This window comes from Diabrotica virgifera, chromosome 2 (genome assembly GCF_917563875.1).
Source record: "Diabrotica virgifera virgifera chromosome 2, PGI_DIABVI_V3a".
NCBI lineage: Eukaryota > Metazoa > Arthropoda > Insecta > Coleoptera > Chrysomelidae > Diabrotica > Diabrotica virgifera.
The window spans coordinates 182,636,830-182,645,257 of NC_065444.1; positions in this window are offsets into that span (position 1 = coordinate 182,636,830).

The following is an 8,428-nucleotide window of genomic DNA, read 5'->3' on the forward strand; positions in this document are numbered from 1 at the left end:
AAGTAAATTGTATTAAGACGATACAAAAAAAAATCTTCAGAAAAATATTGGTTTTAATATTTTGTTTGGTGGTTTTTTATATTGCCAAGATTATTTTATTATTACCTGTTATAAAGTAGGCGCTGAAATTTCCGGAAAATATCATTAGTGACAAGTGAAAACAAGTGCTCAGTTGGCGTTATTTCCTGGCAAATGCTCTTACAGAAAGGAAAAACAGGATTAAAGTCCTTTTGTCTTAAAACCACGATATTTAAAGGTGCTAAAGAAAGTGAGAGGGTTTCTCTCGCTAACGCCTACTTGACTTCAACTTACCGGAAAACCTTTGTTTTCCTTTAAAAACGCACGTTTCCGTTCTTGTGACACCCTTTGTGTTCACCGTTATATAAGTAAGTAAGAAAGTGCTGTGTGTTTACAATTGAAACTTTTTTACTTATCAAGGAGATTTTGTAGTAGAAGTTCAGAGAATTTAAAGCATTTTTTTAATATAACGGTATAATAACTTATTTATTATTTAATAAAGCAAATAGTAAATAGATAGGGTACAATACATTATTTTATAAATATTTTCGTAATAATGCGAATAAAAAAAATTGATGAATAAGAATTTCTAACTATTTCTTTGGTTTATTATAGATATTAGTGAAGGTTTTCACCTCCGATTTCGTTGAACCTCCTTCGATTTTCATGAAAATTGGTGAGTAGCTAGATAACACCTCACATAAGAGAACATGCGCTCTTACCCTGGTGGTGGATGCCACCCCTTCTTAGGAGTGAAAATTACTTTATTAAAAATAACTACATAAATCGATATAGTCTAAGAGCTAGAGCGGAAAAATCATCGTCATAAGTAATATGGAGTTTGGCATGTGAAATATGTCTATTGTATATTGATAATTATGACCCCTTTCAGGCTGACACCTCAGTGGATACAGGAAGTAGCAATAAGGGATGAAAGGGGAAAGTTAGTGTAGTCATTAAACGTTTTCACCTCCTATTTTGTTAAGCCTCCATCGATTTGCATGAAAATTGGTGACTAGTTAGAGCATACCTCAAGAAATAAAACTGATTTGGTGCCAACTTGCACTTTTACCCTGGGGGTGGATACCACCCCTTCTCGGGTGTGAAAACAATTTTATTAAAAATAACCCCACAAATCGATAGAGTAAAATTAAGTCTTACGTCTTAAGTAAAATTTGTTATATCATGTTATTAAAATAAATCAATACTTTTTGAGATATTAAAGATAAAAAATTTATCTGTTTAAGAGCACATGCGTGAAGTTACGGATAATAAAATAACATATTAATTAATTGTGTGTTACTAAAATATTATTTTTATATTATTTCGATATTATAAATTTAGCAAAAGTGTATTCGAATATGTCAAATGTACCCATTATTGGACACCCTCAGTTTTTAACATATTCAGTTTATATTGATAGAAAAAATTCAATTAAATATCGAAATAATATAAAAATATTAAGACAAAGTATACATGGTATACATTTAATGTATATTCATAAAATGGTATACATTTTTATAAAAATATTATTTTACTAACATACAGTTAATTAATATGTTCTTTTTATCATCCGTAACTTCACGCATGTACCCCCTCTGTGGCTCAGTGGTAAGAGCGCCTAACCTTTGGATCGAAAGTTCCGAATGGTAGTGGGTTCGAATCTCACCAGGGTCAGAAATTTTTTCATTTATTATAAATTAATAAATGAAAATAGTTTCTGTCCTTGTGGGATAGGCACTCACCGGAGGGACCGCAGACGTTCGGATACAATTAGCGTCTCTTTGCAAAGACAATGACGTCGACTTTGCAAAGTAACAAGACACTTACTCAACACACACACTACACATTACACCTGAGTTTGTGATAAGTTATACAATTACGTGGCTAAAAGTTCTAGTTCTAAACCAAAGCCAGAATCAGAGAAAAAAAAAACGCATGTGCTCTTAAATAGACAAATCTTTGATCTTTAATTACTCAAAAAGTTTTGATTTATTTTAGTGACATGATATAACAAATTTCACTTAGAATTCGTCCCTATATCGATTTGTGGGGTTATTTTTAATAAAATAGTTTTCAACCCCAGAAAGGGAGTGGTATCCACTACCAGGGTAAAAGTGCGAGGTGTCACCAAATCAATTTTATTTCTTGAGGTATGCTCTAACTTGTCACCAATTTTCATGCAAATCGATGGAGGTTTAACAAAATAGGAGGTGAAAACCTTTAAAGACTACACTAACTTTCCCCTTTAATCCCTTATTGCTACTTCCTGTATCCACTGAGGTGTCAGCCTGAAAGGGGTCATAATTATCAATATACAGTAGACATATTTCACATGCCAAACTCCATATTACTTATGACGATGATTTTTTGGCTCTAGCTCTTCGTCTAATAGAGGGTCAAATTCTTATCAGAGGGTCACAATATGTTATATCAAGTTATAATAATAAATTAATATTTTTGAGTTATTCAAGATCAAACATTTTAATTTTTCGTGAAAAAAATGCATGTTTTAAAGCTTTTTTTACAAAAGTTGTTATAGTTTTTACAAAAAGTTATTATTACCAAAATTAAAGGTAATAAAAAATGGAATAATTTCCTTACTTAAAACACCTTTTATAATCCAGGAACCGAAGCTATTCACCTCGCAATTTTTACAAAATGGATGGATTTGCTTGAAAATTTGATAATAAGTAGTGAATAGTCCAAGGATCAAAATCTATATGATGCCGAAAGGCGCTTTTACCATGGGGATGGTTGCTAGTCTAAGAGCTAGTGAACCCTTTGGCTAACGGTCGTCCTGTAAGGCTAGAGATTTGTCTAGTGATAATTCATAGCACATCAAGGCTAAAAACCATGACCTGGCAGGCCTCAGCGGTGCACGTGTATCTACTAGGTGAATCAAAAAGTGCAAATTTAGGGGGTAAAATGAACTTTCTCCTGTAAGGTTTAAATTTAAGTATGTGTTTGAGTAAGTCATTTAGAAGAAATTTGTATAATGACAGGCGATTCTGAAGAGCATAAGACCTTGCCAGGCGAGGGGAAAGATTAGGGGTTTTTCCTAAAATTATTCTTTTTGCATCGAACAAATTTTTTTTAAGTTTTTTGAATTATTCCAAACAGAAAAGGTCTTTAGTGATTTTACTCTTAAGTTAATAGTTTTTGTTATATAAGCGATTGAAAATTTTGAAAATTGCGAAATCTACCATTTTTAACCCTAAATCGGACATTTATCTAAAAATTTCAATTTTGCCAAGATACGTAGATATTCTTTAAATATTTATTGATGAAATTCCGAAGAGCTTTTTGCAATAAAATATCGAAAACCCCTTTGTTTTTTTAATTGCTGATCAAGCGGGCGCGGCACTGTAGTATAAGTGAGGACGTTTGAGTTGGCATAAATTCATTAACTCAAGAATGAGCAAATTTCAAGAGAAATCCTCAGACAGGTCGATTTTTATTTTTGAATTAGGACTTGGTATATACATAGTACTAGTGACGTCATCCATCTGGGCGTGATGACGTAATCGATGATTTTTTTAAATGAGAGTATGGGTTGCGTGATAGCTCATTTGAAAGGTTATTTAATTCTCTATTCAGTAATATAAACATTAACATAATTATTTATACAAGATGTACAAAAAATTTTTTTTTCTATTTGTCAAATTTAATCAAAGATAATTTAATAAAAAAAATATTTTTTGTACACCCTGTATAAATAATTATGTTAATGTTTATATTAGTGAATAGAGAATTAAATAACCTTTCAAATGAGCTATCACACAAAACCTACTCTCATTTAAAAAAAATCATCGATTACGTCATCACGCTCTGATGGATGACGTCAATAGTATTTTATATATGCCAAAAAGTCCTAATTTAAAAATAAAAATCGACCTGTCTGAGCGTTGCTCTTGAAATGTGCCCATTATCGAGATAATGAATTTATGCAAACTCAAACGTCCTCACTTATACTACAGTGCCGCGCCCGCTTGATCAGCAATCAAAAAAACAAAGGGGTTTTCGATATTTTATTGCAAAAAGCTCTTCGGAATTTCATCAATCAATGTTTAAAGAATATCTACGTACCTTGACAACATTGAAATTTTTAGGTAAATGTCCGATTTAGGGTTAAAAATGGTCGATTTCGCAATTTTCAAAATTTTCAATCGCTTATATAACAAAAACTATTAATTTCAGAGAAAAATCACTAAAGATATTTTCTGTTTGGAATGATTCAAAAAACTTAAAAAAATTTGTTCGATGCAAAAAAAGTAATTTTAGGAAAAACCCCTAATCTTTCCCCTCGCCTGGCAAGGTCTTATGCTCTTCAGAATCGCCTGTCATTGTACACATTTCTTCTGAATGACTTACTCAAACACATACTTAAATTTAAACCTTAGAGGAGAAAGTTTATTTTACCCTCTAAATTTGCACTTTTCGATTCACCTGGTAGATACACGTGCACCGCTGAGGCCTGCCAGGTCATGGTTTTTAGCCTTGGTATGCTATGAATTATCACTAGAAAAATTTCTAGCCTTACAGGACGACCGTTAGTCGAAGGGTTCACTAGCTCTTAGACTATGCCAGCCCAACTCGGGTGTGGAAAATTTTATTATATTTTGACCGCAAAAGTTGATAAAAACATTCATTCTAAGCAAAAAATGTTCTATACATTTTTTTGATAAAATTAACAGTTTTCGATTTATTTGCCATCGAAAATGTTAGTTTTATATCGAAAAAATCAATGATTTTCGATATTATACTCATTTACGATTCACTCAATTTTTGCCGCAGAAATATTTTTTCAAAGGAAGTTCTTGAGAATTAAAAAACCTGCCATTTTATATTTAAATATTTTTTCGTATATCTGAGGCTAATCTTTCTATGCTGAAGAAAATGGCATTTTTTTACCAAACTACAAAAATTTATATTCGCTTTTAACTCCAGTTTTCTAAAAGCTAATCATTGTAAGCCAGTCAAACTTCTGGAATCTAATAATAATACATACATAAAGAAGAATTATTAATAAGGCCAATGACTAAAAACACCGCTAAATTGCATTACAGTAAAACCTGTCAGTAACGGCCACTAAAAATGAAAGAACTATTGGCCGATATAGAAAGGTGGCCGCTATTGCCAGTTTTTGTAGTCTACATATAATTGGTTTGGGAAATTTTTAAACTGGCCGTTAGGATATATGGCCGATGTTGGCAGGTGGCCGTTAACACAGGTTTTACTGTATTATGCTTCCAATTGGATTTATCCTTTTTTTTTTCAAAAAAATATATTGATTTTTAACCTTAACTTCTTTATTTTTTATCCTAGAGAAGTTGGTAAAAAACAATTTTGTAGGTTTGTACAAGAACTATAAGGCTATTAATACTAAATCCTTTTAAAATCCTCAGTTGCAAAAAGAGGTGACTTTGAAAGGGTTGGTAAAGGTGGTTTTTGCATGTTATTAAAAGTTTTAATTGTCAATAGTTTACTCAATTTTTGCTGTAGAAAAAATATTTGCAAACCATTTTCTTGTGAATTAATTAATCTATTTATATTTAAATATTTTTTTCTATCTTTGACTCTAATCTTTCTATTCTGAAGAAAAGGACATTTATTACCAATCTACAAAAATTCGTTATTCGCTTTTAACTCCATTTTTTTTAACTGATCATTCTAAGCCGGTCAAACCTCTAGAACCTATTAATAATACATAAATAAAGAACGCCAAATAAGGTCAATGACTAATTTTAATTAGGGTGGTAAGTAAGGGGAAGTTTCCGATCACTTTTGCGCTGAAAAAAATAGGGGCAGACATTCTTTTTATTATAAGTCACTTAATTTTTAAGCCAGAGACAATTTTTCTATTTCTGTAGATAGATATTTTTAAATACTTTAAATAAGTTTAAACAAGTTATCCTCGAAAAATGCATAGTTTTCCCGTCTTTTGACTTTGAAACTACAATATTTAGCATTTGACGAAGAAGAGCTAACTATAATAAAGTATAGCTCGACTACTATTATTCTTAAAGAAAATAAAAAACGGTTTTGTTTATTTTTTCAAAAGGTACATTTTGGTTAAGCAAAGTTGTTTTGATAAAACGAAAAGGTTTTGAGTTATTAGCAGAAAACTGATTAAAAACATTGATTTTTTCGATATAAAATTAACACTTTCGATAGCGAATAAATCGAAAACTATTAATTTCATCAAAAAATGTATAGAACGTTTTTACCAATTTTGCAGTCAAGATAAAATAAAAGATTTCCACCGCTGAGATGGGGTGTCAACCACCCCCATGGTGAAAGCGCCTTTCGGCCCCATATAGATTTTGATCCTTGGACTATCCACTACTTATTCTCAAATCTTCAAGCAAATCGATCCATTCTGTAAAAATTTCGAGGTATTGTCCTATTTTAAGCTTCATTACTGGGACTATTAGTATTAATTCAAAGTGAGTTAAAGGTAATTGAATGTAGATTTCTTTTCGGAGAGGGCCAGTACTCAAATATAAGTATTTAAGCTTAAATAACAGGAAAATATTGCATATTTCATAAAATATTCAAACCTCACACATTTTCACAGCTTTAGAATGTATTTTTTAATATTAAAAAAATAATTTTTTAAAATGTCATTTTCTTTTGATCATTACTCCAAAAATGCTCGGTATACGTAGAAAATTATACAGAAAGGAATTTAAAAAAATGTTTTAGTTATTTTTTATTTTTTAGTATAAAAAATATCCAAGATAGGAACGTTTAAACTCCAAATTTTACTGCGAGAAACATGTTAACGGAGCTCTTTAACCTTTTATTTTTAAAAAGTAAGGTATCTCAAAAATCAAATTTAACGCTGCTTTATAGCCCTTGAAATTACCGCACAAATGGTTTTTGGATGAACCTGATATCATAAAAAACATCTGAGTAATTCTAAAAAAAACTAATAACACTTTAGAAAAAAAATTTGTAGTATAAATTAAGTAAATTTTACTTTAGTAAAAAATACTAAAATAAATATGAGTTTTTAAGCCTAGAAAATGTGTATTTTCGCATTTTTTATATTTTAAATCGCCTATAACTGGAAAACTGTCAATTTTTGAGAAAAATCACAAGATACCTTTCTTGTTTAGAATGACCCAAAAAACCTAAAAATATTTTTTTTTGAGCAATAAAAGGTAATCTTATGTATTTGTTTAAAAAAATGTTTAAACAATTTCTGCCCAAAAATTCTGTCCGGAACCCTTCAGATTTATTTAAAGGGGACATTTTTGAATATGAATCCGCAGAGAAACCGAATTAGAAATGTTTTTCAGACGGGAGCGGTCTCACCAAAAGGACTATACCTATAAACTAAGTTTCACATATATCGTGGAAGTTGTAATCGATGTATAGACAGTGTGAGCTTGTCGTAAAACAGCCAGTAGGTACATGTTTCTTGACACACTCTACTAAGCAATGTATTAATAGATATCGCTTTATTTTATTCTAACTCTTAAATCGTACATTGTTCTTAAAAATGTTAATATATATCTCTTTATATAATGATTTTCATTGTTTAATGTTTATATTGCACTAATACTTCATCGCATATTGTGAACAAAATTACTAACCGTTCTTAATTATGTTAAACGACAAATACGTAGAGCTGGTATCCCACTGATACTTTTTATGCGAATAGCGTTTCTGGAATTTTTAAAGGAAAGGCAGTTATCGAAGGCACTTAAACCCTCTTTTACGACTCCCTTATAGGTTGTAAAAGGGTTACAGGGAGTGATAATTCACTGTACTATACCTCTGACTCTAATAATACAACATCCGAATGGCAAAAAGGGTGGAGGCGACTGGCTAAATTTGAATTTTCGAATCGATTAAGACGATTATTTGAGGAAAGTAACGGATTCGGATGGTGATTGTGGCAATACTGTTTAAAACGTCGGCTGAATTTTAAATAGAACTAACAGGAGTGATTGCGAAATTGAGATATTGCCCGAAATTAATACATTTAGAAGAGTCTTGGAGATAAGGAAATGACAATTAAGGACTAAGATGTTCAATAAAACATGCGGAGAAATATCTTTTAGTCTGGGTAAAAATGTAGTATTTACCTATTTGTTAAGGGTTAAGCAACATTTAAGAGTTAGAGCAGTAGTGATGTGTTGCTGTTCTATGAATTATTTTTCATAATATTTATTCTGCAGCCACATCCTTTTGCTCCTTTTATCATTTTTATGCTTCTATTTATGTCTTTCCTCGTTCCGTCATGTTGGTTATGGTGTTTTATTTGTTTTGTCGTGAGTTCTATTATTTATCTCCTACTCCACCATTATTTATTTATGTTCTTTTAACACTACTCTACTGTCTTCTACTACAAAAGAGACATTTTTTTAATTTTTATCCACATAAATATGATCCACCT